A 23,798-nucleotide genomic window follows, 5' to 3' on the forward strand; every position below is an offset into this window, starting at 1 on the left:
TCTAGTTTCTTCCCCAAACTGCCTGCTATGAGAGGGAGATTGTCCTTGTGTTATACCTAGTTAGAGGAATTTTGAACCTATTCTACTTGTGCCTGGAGGTTGTAAAAGATGTTTAGTGATGCAGAGATGTGAACTTTTAGCCACTCTCTTTGGAGAAATCCAATCTGAAACCAAAGTTGACAGATCCAGCCAAGATACCCACGTCATTCATGGTGTACTCAGGATCGTCCCTCCCTTCTGATGACCAAGGCTTATTTACTAGATCAACTGCCACTGTTGGCTCTTAGAGGTTCCTCAGTTCCTTGTGCAAACATTTATTGGGAAGGTTGACCACACTGGTCTCCCAGACATCCCGGGGCACTTGAATGGATTATGCAAAGGCTCTACTGCATAGCTACAGAAGGAATAAACTTGCATTGTAGAAAATTTGAAAGTAAAAAAATATGTTCATTTTCCCATAATACAGAGTGGACGGAGAGAGGGAGGCCAAGAATAAGATCATGCGAAAGAAACAATTTGTTTTTGAAGACATAATTTTGCACTTTATTTTGGTGATCAAACGGCCCCAAATTATAGAAATAGGAAATAAAACTTATCTCAGTGAATAATTAGGTGTAACTGTGGGAGAATCCATTTCCAAATTGTATTCCTTGTGGCTGTGGGACATATTGTGCTATGCATTAGTCACTCATTCAAAGTACTTTGTCATCCTATGGGACAGAATCCTAAACTTTTAAGTTTCTTCCTCTCAACTAGCCTTTAATTGGCCATTCCACCGTTTGACCAGAGGAGCTGCTTGTGGGAGTTGTGGTCCATGGTAAGGCTTGAAGATTGCTTTGGCACAGGTCCATCCCTATTCTTCTTTTGCCACAGAGTAAATTCCTTGGTTGTAATGATACGATGTTGTATGGCATACAACGGTGGCATAATATAATCCAGGGGCTAGGTCCAAGGATAATGGTGTGGATGGAAACATTAAGATGGAGGAGAGAAACCTAATGACCACAAGTAGCTGGCCCTTGTGATGAATGAAATTTGCTACCACATGGTGCTCAGGCAGCTCTTTGGTTCTCCTAAAATCGATAGACACTGATGGCTTACCTTTGGTCTTAGACAATGAGCAGTTGCAACTGCCATGGCACAGTATTCTTAGCTCTTCCATAGCCATTATCCCTGTCACTGTGGACCCCAGTATGTCTATGAGATGCAGTCTGGCACAGAACATGTTGCCTCGCACTTACAGACATTAAGGCATGCTTCTGTGGTGGATATGCATTGACGATCCCACGACACCCTTCCCTCCTGAAAGCATTGGAAAATAAATAAGTGGATCACCTTTGCATCCTTCAACAGCTGAATAGGGACTTCCTTGTTAGACCGGGCAGGTGGCAGGAGATGCTGTCATTATGAATGGGTGAACCAACAGCACTTAGTTGCCAATATAAGGCATCATCATCAGAGAACTAGTTATCAGTAGCAGGAATACATTGATCATCAGAGTGCTTGAACCTTGATGGGCCATGGTAGTGGCTTATGAATCATCTGTCCATAGAAGTGAAAGAGATCAGCAGCCCACCAGAATATTACTTGATCTTTATAACTGGAAAAATTTCCAGTCTAAGTGAGCATAAATATGACTAAATTGTCACCCTATGTACTCGTACTCTCTATTGTGTGCTCTAAGCCCATTCACAAACACTGGCATTTTTCTTCCCATTTTTTCCTTTGTTGCATTCTTAGGGTATAGTTGGGGCCCACAAGTATATTTGAGTGAATAAGTCAATGGATATAAAAGGTAACTGTAAGCAAAAATGGGAAGGTGGATAAGACTTTTTGGACTCAATTTGAAGGAGTCAAAAGCTCAACTTGATTTTGTGTCATTATTAAAATGGAGAAAGCAGTAACAGAAAAGTAAATTCAGGCAAAGGAAAGCAGTGGAGATGGTGGTGAGTGAAAATGTGAAGAATTCAATTTTTAAATGGGAATCTGAGAACTGGCAAAGAAATCTGGAGGCAGACCCAGAATCAGTGTCTAGCTTAATATATGGATTAAACATGCTATCCATCTGGGTGGAGTCCTGGCCCTATCATGAGACTAGCAATAGAGACTGTCTCTGTGATATGTGATATGATGGTCTCAGGCTGGCAGCCCTGTACCAGGATTCCCACTGCTGCATGGTGCCCATTATCGTCTGGACCTGTGCAGGTGGCTGAGCGGAGCAGTCAGACAGAAACGTTTACACAGGGAACTCTTTTTGACCTCTGATGGATGTATTTTAGCTCCATAGCTTCCAACCCCAGTTCCTGGAAGGCTGCCCAGCAATGTTGCCAGATATCATTGCCATGGAAACCATAGACCATCCCCCTCGGTGAGGCACATGAATGGGAAAGCAGTATAATAAGTGTATTTTATTATTATTATTATTATTATTACTTGGCTCTTGTCTCTTTGATTTCATACCCAACAGAATCATGCATGTCTCCCCCTGGGAACACAAGGGTAAAGCAAACCAGGAGAATTGTGGTTATTAGTAGCTTTCAGGAATAGACTGACCAGGGAAAACCCTCCTCAGAGAAGCAAGGTCAGAAGTTATTTTCCAAAACGTAAGAATGCTTTGCTTATTTTCCTCTAAATATAGAGCTACCATAGCTGGCACTTTTTTTTTCTTTCAGAAAAGAAGAAAGCCATGCTTATTATCTCTTGGGTATCATGACAATGTAAAGATAACTTTTGGATTCCAGTCATTAACCACACCTGCACACCAAGATCACCTTGGTCCCTGGGGCTGAGGGTGAAAGGTGGCTCTGGTAATGGGCATTGCTTAGCATGGGATATTTTGTTTCTCCACTTAAAGCCATGGGATTTCTCAGTATCACATTGTCCTCTGAGGCTGGGTAGCAGTGGCAGGGGTTGAAGATTTTTTTGCTTTGATGGAGCTATAAACTGAAGCCTTGTGCATGTGAGTGCTTACAAATTGTAGCTTGGTAAAATACTGTTAGTACAGAAATGGAAAAAAAATGTTGTTAATCAATTGATGAGTCTTTTTTTAAAATTGAGGTTGAGGTGTGGTTTTCTTTTTTTTTTTTTCCTCATTGAATTTATTGGTGCATTTTAGTCTACAGTACAGTTACATTCATTATTGGAATCTTGTATCTTTACATGACAGGTCTTGTTTCTCATTTTTTTCCCTTGTCCCTGCCCTCCCTTCACCCCCTCTTCTCCTCCCCATTTACAAACACTTTATTTCTATTTTTTCATTCTCTCATATTTTTTTCTTTTCCCTTATTATCTTTCCCCTACCCTTCCCACTTTCCATACACCTTTAGCCCTTTTCTTCCTATTTCATATTGTCCGTTATCTCATTAGGATCTTATGTACTGTTATAGTTTATTCACAGAGGTGTGGTTTTCTTATTTTTCTTCTTCTTATTATTATTTTTTGGGTACTGGGGATTGAACTCGGGTCCTTGCACTTGCAAGGCAGGTCACCAAACTGCTGAGCTAAATCCCTGGCCCCTAGAGGTGTGGTTTTCTTAAAGCCGGATGGCTTTAAAGTCACATGACATTGATTCTGAAATTTTGGTCACAACATTCAAAAACAGCGATGTTCTGAAAATTACTAAAATTTTCATTGTGCTATGGGTTTCAGTTACTCTGAGATGGGGTTTCAATATTCTCCCTTTTAGTTTACCCACTCCCTCTGCCTTTTGTGTGCTGGCTAGGTGAACCCCTCCCATGCCTAGCCAGTATTCTGGAAGTGGTAGGTACGAAGCTGTTCAGCCCAGCCTGTGCTCCTCGCTGATACTCTGAAGGAAGACACAATGATTCCGTGTTACAGATGACATTCTGAGGCTGGCTAGTCATGCCTTTCCACCTCTTGCTCATTCACCATTGCCCTACCTTTCCCTGCAGTCAATCTGTGTTCACCATCCCAACCTTCCTGACGGAGGGCATTTCTGTTCTGGTTCCTTTTCTTCTCTTTCCATGGTCTGATACAAATCTTCATTTGCAAATGTCTTTGTCTCTGTCATTTGGCCAAGAGACAGCACCTGATATGTGGTAGGGGCTCATTAATTTTTAGCTTCTTATTTTCAATCGTCTCCTCTTCCTGCTCCCCACTGATGCTCATTCTACACCTTTGTCTTCACTGAAATCTGACTACGCATGATATGTATTAGCTACTTTGATCATTGCTGAGACAAAATACTTGACACCCAAAGTTAAAGGAGGAAAAGTTTATTTAGCTCACAGTTCATAGAGGTGTCAGTCCACAGTCAGCTGGCTCCAAAGCAGAGTGGCACATGGCAGAGGGGCTTCGCAGAGGAGAAAACAGTTCCAAGTAGGCAAAGACAGTAAAAGCAGCGAGGGACCTTTACAGTGTCTTTCTGACCCCTTTATCTTCTCCAGACTACTTAAAGCAGGCAGCACTCACACCCTTAATCCTAGTGCCCTTGAGCCTTGCATTATACCATGAGTCGATTCTGATGTCCCACCCTCTAGATCCAGCCACCTCTGCAAAAGCCTTGCCTAAAATCACAGGAGGCTTTGCAGGGACATCTGGAACAAGCCACAACACAATACAATTAAACATTACATTTTTATTCTTTTAAGAACTTTTGAGGAACTGTAAGACGTTAGTTGCCAAGCTGAAGCTGCACCTTTCCATAGTTCCTGCCTGCGGGGAGCTCATATTCTAATGAATGAAATTCAGAGACTTGTGAAAGTAGAGATACATGAGTAGTGAGCTGGGGCTTAGAATCAGGTTTGCAAACATCTCTGAAAAAGAATTTCAGATGGGTTCAGTTTCTGGAGGTGGTAAGATCCAGAATATAACTATGGGAATAGATGGCTGCAGTAGCTGAGAATCTGAAAAAAATCAGATGTTAGATCATTCGCCTGAGCAACACTGAATTCAATAAGAAGAGGAAAAGGATTGTGGAGAAAATTACCAGGAGCTATGGAAAACATATGAAGCCAGGGAAAGTAGCCAAGGACTAGGTAATCAATAGCAATAAAGATAAGAAGAAGCTACAGTATCAAAGGTCCATGCTATAAAAAAGGATCAGTAGTTATGGTGGGAGGTGAGGGAATGGTCTGGAGTAGCGATGGAGTTGCAGTGCTAGAGAATACCCCATAATAAGGGACAACCATGGTTCACTTGGGGCATTTCAAGGCATTGAGGGTGCAGGGACCATCTCAGATGGCACAGTGGAGTCACTGGAAGAGCCACAGGAAGGAGCTTCTGGAATACCAGCATTCCTTGGCTTGCAGTTGGCAGCAGGATTCCAGGTGTGGCTAGCAGAGCTTTGATAGGGTCTGGAGAAAGGACCTGCATTTCCTGGTTTCCCCTTGCACTTTCCAACCATGGGTCTGTGGTGTACACAGCACTTCTCCCCAGAAAGTTTTGGATTAGAATTTCTTTAATGATTTGGAAGTTCATCTGTTCATCTCCAAAGCCTCCCTGACACACACTCTCTGAGGATGGTAGCACTTTCCTGCTGTCTGCCTCAGCCCTTCAGCCCATGACACTGGGTGACTTCGTGTCCTTTTCAGTGACCTGTGCAATGATGGAATCTCTCAGTACCTTAAAATAATTCCCTTCTTTACATTAAATAATTACCTTCACTAGTGGTTAGACACTGAGCCTTGTCACATCTAAAACTGCCCAGTATTTGAAATTCTGGATTACAAAATAATTTTTCTGGAGTCTTTTCCTTATTACAAACAGTTCTTTAGGCTCAGTGGACATCTGTTCTTATGAGTCAGTGCTGTTTCCTCATTTTCTTCCCATTTTCTCATCTGGATCCAGGGGAGAATCACTTATATAACACACTTACTGATGTTCTCACCTCTGGATGTCCCGCCTTTCTCATCCCAAACTCAGGATAAACTGCCCGCCTGTTGGTTGATTTGTTACCCATTCTTGTTCAGAGCTACAGAATACATCAGAGAAAAATCATACAATAGCACTGTTTGGATTACAAAAATATGGTTCCGAACCCAGCTAATTCCACAGTGCTCCTCACCTGTCCCGTCCGCCATGATTCTTCCCTTACTACCTCTTGACTGGAGCATCTTCCCTCCAAATTACACATTAGATCACTCATTTTCCTGCTTAAAAGTCCCTAAGCGTAGCCTAAGACCTAAAACTTTTAAGTACAAACTGTGTAGGGTTTGTAAGGGTTTAGATTCATCCCCCAGATGACTCATATACTCAGAGGTAGGGCTTTTGGAAGTTGATGTGGCTCATGAAAGTGCTGTGCTAAGTGAAAGGGCTGTAGCTAAGTGAGCTGTTAGGAGGTAGAGCTCAGCTGAAGGCAGCGGGCCACTGGGTAGGTGACCTGGAAAAGTGTATCTCCTTCCCTGGCTCCTCCCTTTGTTCTCTGCTTCCTGGCCACCATGCAGCTGTGGTGTGGGCAGCCTTCCTACGCCTGGATTTTCCACCATGCCCTTTCTTCCATGGATCCAGCAGACCTGCAATGCCTGATACCTCTAAAATTGTGAGCTAAAATAAACCCCACCTCCTTTAAATTGCCGGTGTTGGGCATTGTGTTCCATGAGGAGGAAAGTGACTATGACAGAGTTTCATCCAGGAATAAGCACCCTTTATGATTTTGCCTCAACCCTACCTGACACAAGTCTTCCAACATTTATAAGCCTCCACCCCTAATACATACACACACATGAAGCCAGACCATTCAGTTTCCCTTCATATACCTCTATTCACTATCCTGTTGTTCCTCCTGTCTAGAACAAAAGCTTTCTTCTGATTTGTGAGCTCTCATTTTCTTAAGTTCCCACCTCCTTACCTGGCAGTGGCAGTGTGTGTGTGGTGTCTTCTCAGTGCATCTAGACTTCCTAGGTACAAGAATTTCTCTTTCCTTTGTGGCCCCACACATCTTGTGAGGTTTCTTATGTATAAACTCCTGTCTGCTCTGTTACTCCACGGTGAGTGTCACAAGCTCAGGGATGGCCTATTTGTATTTGTTCTATTCCTGAGAGCTTATCAACATGCTGGGTATAGGCCAGCCATTTGATAAATTTTTTGGCTGAGTGATGAATGCATGTATAACACTTTACTGCCAGTGAAAGGGTAGCAGAATCTAAGAATGTGGCTCCTGACTTAAAATACTACTGTAACAGAATCTTGATCCATACCTGAAACACATAAAAGCATAAGGGACACTATGACATTGTAAAAAAAAAAAAAGTGCAGCCAATATGTTCAGGAGAAAGTCAGGGGGAGAGAAGTTATCTGAGTTTGCTTAAGCTATCATAATGAAATACATAGACTGGCTGGTTTAAGCAACAGACATTTCTTTTTCACAGTTCTTGAAGCTGGAAGTCTGACCAGGGTACCAGCCTGCTGAAGTTCTGATGGGGGTTCTCTTCCTGACTGCAGATGACTTCTCGCTTGCCTCTGTGTCCTTGTGTGGCAGGGAGAGCAAGCTCATGGGTTTTAAAACAGTAAAATCTTATCTTGGGAAACCCATCATCTTGACTTCATCTAAGAATGATTACATCTCTAAGGCCCCATCTCCAAATACCATCAGATTAAGGGTCATCAGATTGGGGCGTGGGGAGCTCAATTTAGTCCATAGCAGAAAGAGAACATTTGGCAGGAATGCATTGGAAACAAAGGCCCATTTGTAAGTGTTCTGCATTCCTGACAGATCCCTTGAAAGACACCCTCTCCTCTTTTGACTTGCTTAGAAGAATTGTAGGGAGGAAGATGACAGCTTCTGTGAACTCCCCCAGAGAAATGGTTTCATAAATTAGGACCTTCATCTCACTTCTGAAGAAATGCTTGGTCCCTGCCCCTTTTAGATTGAAATGTGAATAGTGAAACCGAAGTGACTCAAAGGAACAACTTAGGGGTGGTATCTTAATTACCCTGGGAGTTTATACTTTTTTTCTTTTTGCAGTGTAGCAGTTTCCTCCTCTGAGAAGGAGAAAGATGGTGAGAGCAGAGCCACTGCCAATAGCGGGATAACACTTAGAGAGATGTTACCATCTACACAGCTGTCTCTATAGCTTATTCTCAAGCAAAGAACCACCTTTTCAAGAGAAAGGAGCCCATGTTCTGTGGTTGGCAGGCTACTGAATAACCTCCTCTTCTTTTCCTTTTTTTTCTCCTCCACCTGTGTCCATTGCTCACATAATTTTTCTAAAACATTTCCTTGAGTAATTCCTATGTTAAGTCTTTCCTTTGTGATGATAACAATACTTATTCTTCATTTTTCTAATTCTTATAAATGATGATGGTAAATTATGGAAAATTTAGAAAACAGAGAAGAGCATAAAGAAAAAAGTCACCACTTGCAATTCCATTGTGCGGAGGTAACTGGTATCATTCGGTGTGTTCAGTGTAGTCTTATGTATCTTGTTGTTTCTATTTGAGTTTTTCTTTTCCAAATAAAAGGGAGGTCAAACTATACACCCTACTATTCACTGACTGGCTCATTTAATGATTTCCCCAATATGTTGAGAGAAAAATCTACTCCCTAGTCCAGTACTTAAAACGCTTGCACCTATCTCTAATCTGCTTTCCTGGCCTTTTCCAGACTTACAGATCTAGAAGGGTTGACTTATTTGGGCTCCCTGGCCTCTGCTCTACTACTGATCTATTGCCATTCCTAGAATTCCCTTCTTTTCCCTCCATGTCCCAGAGTGTTGTCCTGTTTTACAGCCCTAATGGTACTTCCTGCATAAGATCCTTTTAAACAAGGTCAGAAGTGATCTATTGCCTTCCAGGTTCTCTCAGATGGCTTCCTTTGCCTGGCATCCTCTTTCACCCCAATCTATATTGGGGTGAGTTATAGAGAAATGTCACCATCTACACAGTTGTCTCTATTGCTTGGTCTTGAGGTCTTTGCTCCTCAAAATAAATCTGAGATTTTGCAACTCCATTTCCATGCCCTAACTATCTTCTCTCTTATATTTCTCCAAAGCAACCCTTCTTGATGGTTGGTGTATTCTGATATTCAATGCTTTGATTGATCAATAGGCTTTTCTTGTCAGGAAACTGTAAATGGATATCCATTACCCCCACTTTCTTTTAACCGGAATAGCCCTAGTAATCTTGAATGAGAAGAACAAAGGAGAACTTAATACTTCCTGTTTCCAAAACTTAAGGCAAAACTACCATAATCCAAACAATAAACCTTTGCATATATGGCCAAATTATTTCTGACAATGATACAAAAGCATTTAATGGGAAAACAGCAATCTTTTCAACGAATGGTTCTGGAAAAACTGGATATTCACATTACAAGAATGAACCCAATACCATATACAAATAATGATTCAAAATGTATCAAAGGCCGAAATATAAGATTTAAACCTACAAGACACAAGAAAATATAGGACAAAGCGTGATGGAATTGAGTATGTCATTGACTTCTTACCTATGATATCCAAGGTATAGACAAATATGATTTCATAAAAATTTTAAGGTTTAAGTGCATCCAAGGACATTATCAACATATTTAAAGAGTCCACCCAGAGAACGGGAAAACATATTTGCAAATCATATGTTTGACAAGAGATTAGTATTCAGAGTACTGAGAGAACTTCTAAAACTCAACCACAAAGCAACCCAATTTTAATTGGAGGGAGAACTTGAATAGGCATTTCTCCAAAGAAGATATACAGATGGCCAATAAATAAGCACAGGTATCACTAATCGTTTGGTGCTCAGTATTATTAATCATTAGAAATGCAAATCAAAACTACAACGAATAGTTTCCACCTCATATCCATTGAGATGGCCACTATCAAAAAATAAATAACACCCAAAAGAAGAAGTGTTTTCAAGGATGTGGAGAAACTGGAAGCCTCGTGCACTATGGGTAGAAGGTGCAATGGTGCATACATTGTGGAAAACTCTATGGCAACTCCTCAAGAAGGTGAAAGTAGAATCACTGTAGCACCCAGCAACTCTACTTCTAGACAAACAAAAAATAATTGAGTCTCAAAGAGCTGTTTATACACCCATGTTCATAGAAGCGGTATTCATAGCAGCTAAAATGTGCTTTACTATTCCCCAGAAAAGGGAAATTCTGACATGTAGTGCACCGTGGATGAACCTGGATGCTATTAAGTGAAATAGAACATGTAAAGATGTATATGGTATGATTCCACTTCTCTGAACTATTAAGGATACTTGAAATGATAGTGATAGGAAATAGAAGAATGGTTTCTAGGGGCAGTCAGAGGGGATGAGGAGTGATTAATGGGTAGAGAATTTTAGTTTTACAAGATGAACAGCCTAGAGATGGATGGGAAAAGGAGACATACAAGGTATGGTATGTATACAAGGGGAGGTATGTATTTAATACTGCCAAGCTGTGCCTTGAACATGGAAATTTTTATATGTATTTTATTACCATAAAAAATTTGCATTAAAAAGGATTCAAGTCTTCTGAGAGAAGTGGTTGATCCCAGATCTGATGCAGGGACAATGTTAAGTGAGCCTCGGATATCTTGTGGTGCCAGAAAATAAGAACATGCTCAGGAAATATGAGATCATGGTGCTTGATGAAAGCACACAGGATCCAACCTGAAGGAATTTCCGGTGGAAAAAGCTGACATAATTGTATCAAGAAAGTAAATAATGACTGTATAGTCTTAATCTATAGAATTAAATAGCTGTGTGTCTGAGAGTCATTATTTACAATGAATGGAAATCGTACTCATGTGAGCCCAGCTCATTATTGTCTCCATCTTGAGTCTCGTTCTCTTTTCCATATCTCCCTTCATGCTTTATGCTCATTTCATCTGAATATTCTCCATGAAGCCCAGCCTTGAACTGGTTGTGACCAGTGGTCAACAATTATTTATGACTGGACAAGAAAGGGATTTCTAAATTTAGGCTTATGGAGGATATAGGGAGGAGGCTTATCTGTTTAAACTCCTTACACTATTTCTGTTGTTGTTGTAGGAATTTTCTTCTCATGAGCAGGAGTGATGGCCTCTATACATACAAATTCCAAAGGCCAAGTACACTTCCTGGAGCAAAGGTAGATCATGAAATATCAATGACCTTTTAGTGGCTGATCCATATTAGAAGCTGCTGCATTCTAATGGGCTGAAGTCTTTTTTGAAGTCTCTGATGCAAACCAGTCCTGTCAAATGCTGCACTGTCTGATTTTAAAATGTTACCATGGATTTTACAAAGCAGTGAGAGGGGTTTGTTTACACTTCTGTGCCCTTCTCAAGAGTATCTGATGGCAGTGGGCCACCTCACCTCTCAAAGCCTGGCTTCAGCTGAACAGGGATGCAGATAGAGCTGCACCCTCTCGGCAAACCACAAAAACAGTGACACAAAAGCCTTCAAAAGAGTACCTCGCAAAGTTGGTTAGCTCCTGGGCTAATTTTTCATCTGCTCATCAGATGGGGTGAATACTCCAGATGCCAGATTTCTGTGAATGCTCCTCTGACACCACCACTGGTTGGACTCTTTTTGACAGGCATGTATGAAGCCGTCACCTAGAGACATGTGATCACTATAGTGTCACCTGTGAGAGGACACCAGCAGGAGCTTCTTCTGGCTTCCTTGCTGTTGGAAGCCATTAACTATTGATTGGTGCAACTTCTGGTTTCGGGTGGTATTGGGATTCATCAACGTGACTTTGAGAAATTTTTATACAACTTCCAGGAATAATGCATGTTCCTTTTAAAATAGCCCAACGCTTGAACACAGTGATAAATCATCTCAGAGGATTAGCAGGTTTGAAAAGCAGCATTTATTAGGTAACTCTGCTATTTCTTTTCCCACCTAGATTTCCTCTCAAGAAAATTTATTGCCCTGTCTGTCTGGTTGAAGAATCTCCCATAATACAACCGAATTGAAAATACAGTCACTCCGTTGTTTTTGCCTTCTTAATAACTAAATTGAATCGACTGCATAGCTGATCTCATTGATTCTGTAGAAAACTTTTAAGATGGCTGAGAACAAAAGCAACAACAAAAACACAATTAAACTGGAGTCCATCTGAGTCAGGGGTCACATAAAAACATGAGTTGTGTTCTTTACAGACTTTCTGTCTATTAAAGTATCTAACTTGGAAAGTTATCATCCCACCCCTGTAAGGATAGTTGCCTTAATGACAAAAAATGATTTATTTCTCTGAAAGTTTTTGTATTGTTTTTAATCCAGTATCTGGATCACACACACACGCACACACACACACACACACACACACACACACAATCGTTAGTTTCCAACTTTCCTTTCAAAATAAAAAGGAGGTATTCATTTTTGACTGAGGAAAAAAAAATCTAAAAGCAATTCTTAATTACTCCTTACTCCAGCATGAGAATAGAATGAATTAATTTGGGGCATTTGAAAGATCACTGAATTTAATTCTTCTGAAGCCTGAAGATATTTTTCTAACTATTTACATACTGTACATATATTTCAATCTTTCTTCCTGGCACAAAGAAAGTTTCTGGAGATTCCAGGAATTAAAAGGTAGAGTCACTAGACACTCTTATTTTGAGAAAGGAGGGAAAACATTAATACTAAATAAATCAAGAATTGATTTTTAAAAGCAGTTAACTTAAAATCATGGTCCTTGAACTCACTTTCATAAAGATTCTGGGGTTTGATGACTGACTGCTTTCAAAACTGGTGATCTCTTCTTGTCCCACATGTGGGTAAGCCAGGAAGAAAATTCACATACTTCTGCCCCTAGCAGCAGCAGGAAGTTCAAAGCATATGAGTTTTGGTTTGTGACAACTTTCACCCAGGCCCCACTGTGACCAAAATAAAAATGAAATCTACTCATGCTTCCCTTCATTCAAGCCATCTCTGACTAGGGTGGGCACCTGAACTGCTTTCTGCTGAAAGCCGTATTATGTGACCAATCGACCGCTCCATACCTTCCTGGAGCATGTGTTATGTTACCAACCTTAACATCTGAACCAATCTTGGGTGAGAGGTAGCTCCCACTGACTGGAGGCCACCACAATTGGTTGGCGCTGTGAGTGGGATGTTCAGGCCACCCTTACTAGGCCTTGGCTACCTGTGGGCCCTCTCTTGCTTGCTCACTGGCTCTGTGGCCTGCTGGTGAGCAGGCACTTTGAGCAGATGCCTACTGGTTAGCATGTGATGTGAGCCAGGTGAATTTATGCTACATTTGCTGACTCCTGCTGAGCCTGTTATGGATTTCACTGTTATAAGTTGGGTGTTTCAATATATTGGCAGTCCAGGAGAAGGAGTTCAAATTAGGAACTTCCTTAAAATGATTCTGGGCTATGCATCTTGCCTTAGATCTTTTAATGAATCTTGGATTGAACTGTGACTGGATTTTGGCACAAGCAACTGAGGTGAGAAGATTTTTATTCTATAATTGTTGGTTGCATGTCTCAAGTAGGCATTGGGCCTTGTTCTACAGAGTTCTCAGAGGGAAGACTTTAACCTTTGCAATATAATTATTCTTGCTAAAATTCCCTGATATGTTCCATCCCTGACATTGTTAAGAAGCAAGTATTGTCCTGCTCAGCATTCCCAATGTTGAAACAAAATGAACATTTTTAAAGACCTTGTAAGTTTCTAGAAGGAGCCTGTTTCTCATCTGCAAATTTTACTATTACAAATTGGCTCATTTTGGGCGGGGGATTTAGGTCGGTGGTGCCACTGCCTGCCTTGCAGAGGCAAAGACCCGAGTTCAATCCCCGGTACAAAAAACAAAACAAAACAAAACAAAAAACAAACAAAAAACCAAACAAATTGGCTCAATTTGAGTAGGACCCCCCCCTTTGACAAAAAATTCTAAAATCCATCAGATTGTAATGTAAACAGTATCCCCTCTCCCCCACACAAATTCTGTCACTATTGAGATTTTAGCCACTTTCTCTCAAGCCTCTTAGAATCTCTGGACAAACAAGATGGACATACACTGGCTGTGATCTGGTACAAGAAACTGCTCTTTGCAGCTTATACCTATGCCATTAGAGAGGCATCTTCTGGTCACATCCTGGGTTCTGCTGCAGAGGGAGGCTTTTATGGTTTTTGAGCCTGTTTATGGCCAGCTGCCCATTATGTCTTGGATCATGAATTCGGTATGCTGTGGAGGCTTGGTTACTTTCCTCATTGCTGAGACAAAATACCTGACACCCAAAGTTAAAAAAAGAAAAGGTTAGTTTGGCTCAAAGTTTGTAGAAGTTTTAGTTCATAGTCAGTGGCTCCAAGGCAGAGTGGTGTGGCAGAGGGGCATTAAAGAGGAGAAACAGTTCTTGGCAGGAAGAAGGCAGCAAGGCAGTGAAGCAGCTGTTACCAGCAGCAAGTGACAAGCAACAGCAGCAGCCCCCTTTCTGTCCCTTATATTTTATCCAGGCTACCTGCTCTTGGGGTGGGGAGCACTCACATCCAGATAGGGCCTTCCAATTTATCACATTCAGAACTATGCCAAACCTTCAGTAGATTAATTTAGAAATCACACACCCTTGATTCCAGTATCACACACTTAATTCCAGCACCACACACCCTAGATCCAGCCCATTCTGAAAAGCACTACCTATGACCACATGAGGTTTTGAGGGCACATCTAGACACAAGCCATAGCACCAGATGGGGTCTTGCAAAGTTGCTAAATTGCCCAGACTCTCCTCCAACTTGCATTCTTCTTGACTTAGCCTTCCAAGTAGCTGAGATTAAAGGAATTATATCTCCACTTTAAATTAAGACTTATCTAATAAAGACTATTGTTTTTGTCTTAAGGCTTTTTAATTTGTCTTCATAAGCTATTAAGATCAAACAGTCATTGATTTGTAATATATATTGAATGAGTAAAAGTTAAACCTTGGTTCACTGAATACTTTTGAAAGAATGTTTAAGTTTCAGAAACCTGGCAACTATCAATGAGTTTGACTTCTGAAGATTATTAGTGCTAAAATATGTCAATATGTACAGTTAATTCAATTCAGAATGTATTAACTGAATGATTATTATGTGCCAGGTACTGTGCTACATTTGGAGAATGCAAAAAGAAATAATCATGGTATCAAAGGCTTCATGGTGTAATAGGATTCACAAATAGATGACATTATACAATAGCATGAGCTCTACTAGAATAGAGTCACATATGTAGAGATTTGCAAGTAAAAGAAGAACTTTGAAACCAGGCAGTATACATCAAAATAATTGTCACAGTAGGAAGACTGAAGCAAACTCTGCAGAACAGCTACCAGTTCGCACTGCCTGCTGCTGGAGTTTCAGAGCCTACAGCCCAAAGTTTTACTCTTGTATATAGGTTCAGTTTTTTGCAACTTCTGGGTAGAATTAGGTTTATAGAGAACACTTTTTTATTTTTTCTTTATTTTTTCTTTTTATTGAGTTTATTGGTTCAAACACTTCTTTATTTTTAAAGCTTGATTCTCTGTAGGGACTTACCTGCTTTTTTTTTTTTTTTTTTTTTTTTTTTTTTTAGTTTATTGGTTCAAACCCTTTTTTTTTTTTAAAGCTTGATTTTCTGTAGGGACTTTCCTGCTTTTTTTTTTTTTTTTTTTTTGGTCTGATCAGTACTTTCATCTTATTGCTTATGAAATTCCATGAGTAAACAGCAAAGTATCAAATTTTTATTCCTTTCCCCTATATTTCAGCAGTAGAGATATAAACAATTTCCCTGAAAATCTGTATGAGTAAGGAAGAACATCTTTAGAAGTTTTTCTCCCTTGGCTTTATTGTGAGATGTGTTTTGACCAATTGTTTTGGGATTGCCCTTGGCATCCAACTGTGATAATTAGGTGAGCCATCCAGTCTGCCTAAGACCAGCTTCAGACTAAGGACATTAGTGTGAAGCATCTGCAGCTGTTGAGTCCATTTATTGTGTTGTTTTGTACATAGACTACTACCCTTGCGCTAAAGTTAAGCTAGATGTGTTTTAACCAGAACAAAGGGCATACAGATGCATTTTGTGTTTTGACCAATGATTAATTTTTAGGAAGACACTAAGCAAATTGCTGCCAGCCTTCTTTTTACTAGGGAGGAGGTAATCTTTCCCCCTCTAACTTGTTGTTTAACCTGATACTCTTACTACACAAGGATGCTTATGTGATCAAAAACTGTTGGTTTGTTTGTTGAGGGAACATATGTCTTCCAAAATAAAGCCTATGTTTTCTTTATTTTTAAAAAATGCTTTATATAAAACTGCTGTTCACAAAAGCAGCATAATCTGCAGACAGAGCAGCTTCTACAGCTGTGTAGCTAGTTGTTAAACAGTTTATTCTACATTAAATTGACTCCCGAGGGCTGCATTTTTCAGTGCCGTTACAACTCCCAACCTTTCTTATTGAGAAGGTCAATAGGCCTGATATGAAGTCTTGTAAATCATCAACTCACTCTTTCTGTGATATCTAATATGTCCCAGTTCACATGCCTTAAAAATCATAAACCACAGTACACACCATATATCAACCAAATAAATCAGCTACTCTAAATATAGGTTTCTTTTGGTTCTAGACACATTCATCCCTTTGCATTTCACAGCTTTTAAATGCTTTTAGCTCAATAGGCAGGATCTCTGTTAGTATCTAAGTATCAGACAGCTAGGTTGCATTCCGTTCTCAATACTTCCTTCATATGCACATTTGACACCACAGCATTAAAAATAGCCCCAGAAATTCTAAAGAACAGGGACACAAAACAGTAAGTGTACTGTTAGCCATCATGTTACTAGTTGACGAGAAACTAAAGTTTGACTTTGGTTGTAAAGGGGAAATGATGGGAACTACAAGAAAAGGGGACCTGGGGCTGGGGATGTAGCTCAGTGAAACCACCACCTGCCTTGTAAGCGCAAGGACCTGAGTTTGATCCCCGGTACAAAAAAAAAAAAAAAAAAAAAAAAAAAAAAAAAAAAAAAAAGAAAGAAAGGAAAGGAGACCTGGACTTGTGTCACTTCTTTAGACAGAGGGTGTGTAATGTATGGATTTTTCACATGTGAGTGCCAGGAGCCATGGGCCATGCAACATTTCTCTGTACAAACTCAGAGATTTCCTGGTCTATTCTCTTCATTTGCTAGGTAAGCTGGTATGTAAAATTTTTAGCAAAAGATCAGAATAAAATAGATTTATAAAAGTATTGGCTATGGGGCCGGGGGTGTTCCTCGGTGGCAGTGAGCTTGCCTGGCATGCACAATGCCCCCAAGAGACCCTTGAGTTTAATTCCCAGAACCACAAAAATATGCATGCAAACACAAACACACACATTGTATAGGTATATATTCATATATGGGTCAATAAATAGAGCACTGATAGTAAATCTCACATCTTTGGAATTTCCTTGTTTTATTGGCTGAATAGTGAAAAAAAAATCCATCATGAAACTTGTGGCACTGCTGACCCCTTTCTACGTGCTTCTCAGCCAGCATGCCCCAAATGACCATCATATGTTTTCCAGAGAAATTTTGTGTTATACATTCATTTCATAAACTAGAAAACAGAGTAAAAGCCCTGCTCCATTGCCTGACTACTTATAAATATATAAAAAAACATGCACATCAACACCGCACAGGGCAGATACAGATCTAGACACAGAAGGCAGGGATTCTGGTCTGAATTCTGTCAATGATTAAATGTGTCAGGACAGGAAGGCACTTAATTTCTCAAACAGCCAGTGCTCCTTATTTGCCTGCTCTGCATTAGTGAATTCACCTCTTTGCTCACAGTTATCCAGAAGCCCTGAACCAATACTCATGCTGGTTTCAGAGTAGTGAGGTGCCTGAGCTTCCAGAAACACCCCCACCCCAGATAAGCAGCTCATATCCTCATAGTCTCTTGGATCTCATGCCATAAACTAGCAGTCTTCTCAGGACTGTCTTTTTTGATTTTTTTTGTGAATATGGATTATGTGAATATTTTTGTTGATGATTTAATAGTTCGTAGCCCCTAAGTATAGCGCTGAAGTGCTGTGACCACACAGTACCAGGCTCGTTGATATACCTTTTGGAAAATATATGTGTGAGAGGTCAGATTCATTCATACATGAATGGTAATGCTGTTGTCATGAGTTCAACATTAACTGAGAAACAGTGCATATTTAAAAAGGCATTTCTAAACAGGAATATATATAAAACAATGTTGTTCATTATTGAGTGACAAAAATGGGACAGTAAGTTATGGGAACCTAATGCTGCATTTTCTAGGAACCATGGTTCAGTATTTGCTAGCTTTGTATTTATGGAGACTTTTTTTTTGTACCGGGGATCAAATTCAGGTCCTTGTGCTTGCAAGGCGGCAGAACCACTGAGCTAAATCCCTGGCCCTATTTATGGAGGCTTTCTACAACTTACCCAACTGGCTGCAAAGAAATTTGTTTAATTGTTTTGTAAAGAAAACAATCAACATCTCTCAATGTTGTAATAATTCTTACAACTTTGAAATGTCAAGTTTGTCAGGAAAACATCAGGTACTCCATATATTAAAATATGTAAGATTTTGGTAAGTAAAGTCAAATCTTTACAAGGTTATCAGCATGAAGTGTTGAGAGGGTAGATCTTCAAAGCTTCTCTGGCTGCTGTCTCAGCAGCAGAGTGGCTACTGGTTTCTACCTTTCAAATCCATGTCTTGCCTAAGAGGATGCTTACCTGCAAGCCCACAGGGAGAGGACATGGAAAATGCAGTTCTCAGCCACTCCCCAGAGATCTTAGAAAAAGGTGGTAGTGATCATAGCAAAAAAAAGAGTCTAGAACAAGTAGTGATAATAATAGAAACAGTGATTGTGCTATAGTAATAACAGTCAGGAAACAGTGAGTGTCAAGATGGACTTTCTGTGTTGGCTACTGTCAGAGGCTCAACAACTATTCACAGAGGTCTTTCTTGGTTCCTGTATGGGATCCTTCAGAACCTCAGACCATTCTCTGATATCAGAGCACAAGCCAAGATTTACCAGAGCCCAGCTACTTTTTCTTCCGGTGGTCTCATCCAGGAGTGTCTAGAGCATTCTCTTTTTAGGGCCTTGAGATACAAGAGGATTTGCTAGCATCACCATCCTCAGACAATGGAGCTACTTTTCCCCTTATTAATCTTCCTAACTCAATGCCCTCCAGGCTCAGGCACCCACTCTGGGAGGAAAATAGTCTTCATTTCCTCGAGGACCATTTGCTCTCCTGAGGGCAACCAAACTATAAGAAAAGGAAATGCCTTAAAACATTCCTTATCCTGGATACTTCTTTGCATTTTAACATGAAGGAAATTTCAGGGTCAATGGTTGGGACATTTTGGAGGAAGGTCATTGTGATTAGCAGAGAAAGCCTTGGTCTGGGAATTATCAGTTGCATATTTTAGCTCTAGCAACTGACAGCTAACTAATGTACAAACCATCATATGTTTTCACAATAGGAGTTGAAATCCTGATAGATGTACTGTTGGGGATTTTGACTATTGCTTTTGAAAGATCATTTAAAATTATAGATTGATTACAAGTTATAACGGCAAACTTCCCTCAGGAGAATGTGAACAGGGGTGATATCATAAAAGTGTAGTTGTAACAAGACCAGAAAAAGATATGGAAGAGCTTTTCTCGATACTAAGACAGTATTTGGTAGAACGGAATAAAGCTTATAAATAAGCAGAATAATCACTTTTAAAAAGGTAAAAGGAAGGCTTTGGTATAAAGACCTAGAAAACTCCTTCTAAGAAAGTGAGCAGGGATTGCATTTTTCAGTCTTTTGGTTTTTGTAGCAAGATGATGGATTGTTGCATAAATGAAATTTCATTCAGATTTTGATTTTTTAAAAAACATTATTTGGTTGTCTTCTAGATTAATGTGTGACTGGAGGTGTTTTACCTTGAGAGTTACTCATTTAACTTAAAATAATTTCAGAATTTAGAAGGTAAGCTTTATGTCAAATACTTTGTTTGCATTTTTAAAGTTAAAATGTCTTCAGGTGAGTTCTACTGTCGAGCAAAAGTGTGAGTGTGTGACTGAGGCTCATTCTTATGTCTTTTGTCAGGAGGCAGCCACCAATTCAAGTAGTTCCCTTTACAGGATCACAACTCCTTCCTCTCATGACAGACTACATTTTTATAGTTATTGTCTCTGTATATATTTATGTAAATTCTTGTTCCTAGAAGGTTTTAGCTTAGCTGATAAAAAGCAGTCAGTTGGATTTCCATCCTTTCATAAGAGAATGATAAGAGCAGCTTAGGAAGTGTTGATTATTCAACTAAAACAGTGGCTCTAAATTCTTTGACTTTCTAGGCTTGTCCTTTAATAGAAAATAATGCCATAAATAGAAGTGAGCCCGTTAGCTAGAAACAATTCAAGGATTGAATTCCCCAAAAACTCCCCTGGGTTTCTGCATGAAAGCTATTGAATTTGGCTGCAAATGAACAAAAAGCACCTAAAAAAATTTTTTTTTTCCTTATCCTTACCGATTGTAGAGTCCTTGATTTAGTTTATTAGGTAGTAATGGATCTCCACTGAGTTACCTAAGTAGTGTATTTAAATACCTATTTCATTTAAAGTTAGATATTCAAATACCTATTTCATTAAAAATATGTTCAGAAAGTAATATAATAGCTTGTTCAACCATCCTTCTTAATAGCTCCTTTGGAGTCTCTCTGTGCTCTCAGCTAAATCCAAACTTGCAGAATTTCATTATGAGCAAGTATTGAGTCAATTCAATTACCCTCGGGATTTGTGGTGGTTTGTCATGCTAGAGTTTCACCCCAGGGAGCTACAAAGTGCATTCATTTTAATTTTGCTAAATCCACACAAGTCTTTCCCAACTGGGGGACTATGGGGGGTGGGATCTGATCATTTTTTACTTTTCAAAATCACGGCACATGACGTGCACATAGCAATAAACAGAAGTGCATTGATGTCAGGTATGCAGCTCAGCACATTTGTACACATATCTCCAACACTAGTGATCACCCTAATGAAGACAGAGAACCATCCTTGCAACTCAGAAGGCTCCCTGTGCTTTTTTTTCCAGTCGATACTCCCATCCCAGAGGTAACCACTATAGATAGAAGAATGATTTCTATCATCATTGATTAGTTTTGCCTGTTTTTCAACATCATATAAATGAATCCTACGTGGTACGCTCTATTGTGTTTTCTTTGATCAGTAGACTGTGAGATTCACCCATATTGGATGTAACAGCTTTTTTTTTTTTTAAAATCCTGAGTAGGAGTTCATATATGAATGTATCTGACATCATTTATCATGCTTCTTGTTATTGGACATTTGGATTGTTTCCAGCTATGAACATTCTTGAAATATTTGTGGTCAATATAGGCACTTTTTTCTCTTAAATATATACTCTGGTGTAGTAGTGCTAGGATAGGGATAGGTTATTAGGTTTTATAGATGCTGCCACTTTTCCAGTGATTGCTCCAGTATATTTTCCACTAGTAGTTTAAGAAAGTTCAAGTTGTTTCACATTCTTACCAACTTTTACATTTTCATTTTTGTAAAAAGGTAGCTATTTATTTAGGAAATGTTTCCCTACTAAGTAGTGTTGTTTGGTATATTTTTATATGCTTATTTAGTCATTTTAATATCTTTTTTTGCCAAGTATCTCTCTGGTACTTGCTTTGAAAAAAATTAAGTTTTCTTACTGATTTATGAAGTTCTTTATATATTCTAGATACAAGTCTTTTGTTAGGTATATGTATTGCAAATATTTTTCTTAGTTTATGTGACCTATTTTTCCATGCTTTAAATGATCATTTGATAATACAAGCTGTCTAATGAAATAAATGTATCATTTCTGTTATAATGCTTTTTTGTATTCTATTTAAGAACTTGCTCATTATAAGATGGTACCTGTTTTTTTTACTGTACCTCTGATGATATTTTGCAAACTCGATTTAGGGAAACAGCAGCCTAAGTGAAGGTTATGGCTTATCTCTAGATGTCCCCCCACAGCCTTGTGTGCTCATAGATGGAGCTTTTTGAAGCTAGCTGGATCTAGAGTTTGTGATACAGTATCAGGATTAAGGGTGTATGTTACTAAATTAGTCCACTGATTGGTTTAGCAAAGTTCTGGGTGTGGATAATGGGAGCAGTACCTTGGGTGTGGGTGGCACCACAAAAAAGGCTTGTAGCCTTGATGGGGCAAAAGGGAAAGGGAGGCTTTCATCACTGCTGCTGCCTCTTGCCTGCTTTGCCATGGACTGTTTCTCCAGTGTGATGCCTCCTTGCCACCCTTGGAACCAGCTATGGACTGAAACCTTTACAAACTGTGACTGAAATAAACCTTTCCTACTTTAACTAATGGATGTTGGGTATTTGGTTTTAGCAATGAAAAAGTAAGTAAGATAGTAGATAATTTATCAAGGAGTCAAGGAACCAAGTTCTTCATTTAGTCATGAAGAAGGAGAATTTTTGTCATGATAAATGACAGTTGTTGTTAAATTACTTTTGTTTCCATAAGAAGTGCAATGACTACCTCTGTTGCTGACTCTACTCATTTGTAGAACATTAGAGATATATTAAAAAAAAAAACTTCAAAGAGCCAAGACATCATCAAAGATGAGAGAAAAAAAAACATGTTAGACATTGTTAAGGGTATGAAAGTTTCATTAAGCACAGTAAATGTACAAACAACAAAGCCACCCAGCAGAAAACCACTTAAAAATGTGGAGGCTGCAATTGGCAAGCCCCCGAGAGTGTAGAAGATGTTCCAGAGAAGCAAAATGAGCCCTCTGGTCCTGCACTGGTGGCAGCTGTATCTGCTTGTCGCAGCTTCTCTCCCTTTTGACAAGCAGGTGACCAAGTCAGTGCTGCTCACATGGCAGCAGCAGCATGAGGAGGACTCCGTGTTGCAGAAAGAGGGAGAGAAACCTAAAACCAGCTTTGGTGACATGATATCAGATAGGGAAGTTGCCAGATCTGCTAAAACTAGAGCGTCAAGACCAAAGCATCAGATTCAGCTTGATGAAAGATTTGACGGTTCTCTTGGTGATAGCTGGTCTTAAAGTCTTAAAGATTATTCAAAAGGAAGAGACTTAATATTTTTGATATGGAGCAATTTACAGAAGAAACACCTGAGACAGAGATGTCACCTTCTCTTTAGGATGTGGAATTTGCAAAGCTGTTAGCCACAGTAAATGAACAGCCCTTTCAGAATGGGTTTGAAGAAATGATCCAGTGGACAAAATAAGGGAAACTGGGAATTCCCAGTTAACAGGTTTTGAAGCAGGTTTTGATGATGGTGTTTCAGAATGTCATGAACGTACATTTCTGGATAAATACCCGGAGGATTTTCCAAAACAAGGACCAATTCACCACTTCATGGAGTTGGTGATTGTGGCCTTTCCAAAATCCTGTATCTGAGTGTTAAACAGAAAGTTGAACGCAGAGTGGTTCAGAAATTATTTTAAAGAAGCAAATAACGTACAGATCAGCTAAGATCTTACAAATTTTGACTTCAAGCTATGGAAATGGATATTATAATGAAATAAAACAATTCTTTTTTAATATAAACTGGTATAATAATTTAATTTTGGACATTTAAAACCTAGTGTGTTTTTTTTTTACATCCTGGTATGAGCTACTAAAAACATTTCAGAATGCATGGAAGGAAAGAGGAAAAGAAAATGTATTCATAATTAGTTGAAAGGAAGACGTTAGTAAGGAAAGCTAAAAATATTTATGACCCAAAGTCTAGGAGTAAAGAGGACTTGTGAGGGCTCTGGGGAGGAAAGGAGTTTTAAAGGCATCAGCTTATCCTAATTTCCCCTAGCCTAATATGTGAACCAATTGACTAGTGTTAGTTTATAGAATAAAAGACAATTGGGGATAGAAAAGCAGACCATACCAACTTTCTCCCAAGATGCCCGGTT

At 39.5% G+C, this 23,798-nt stretch overlaps 1 pseudogene; it reads left to right on the forward strand.

Annotated features, from left to right (window-relative positions):
• The window catches only part of LOC104874005, a 29,931-nt pseudogene extending 6,567 nt beyond the window's left edge, over positions 1-23,364 (forward strand).
• The last annotated feature ends 434 nt before the right edge of the window (positions 23,365-23,798 follow it).

Source organism: Fukomys damarensis, unplaced genomic scaffold (genome assembly GCF_012274545.1).
Source record: "Fukomys damarensis isolate Sample0158 unplaced genomic scaffold, DMR_v1.0_HiC HiC_scaffold_15, whole genome shotgun sequence".
Taxonomy (NCBI): domain Eukaryota; kingdom Metazoa; phylum Chordata; class Mammalia; order Rodentia; family Bathyergidae; genus Fukomys; species Fukomys damarensis.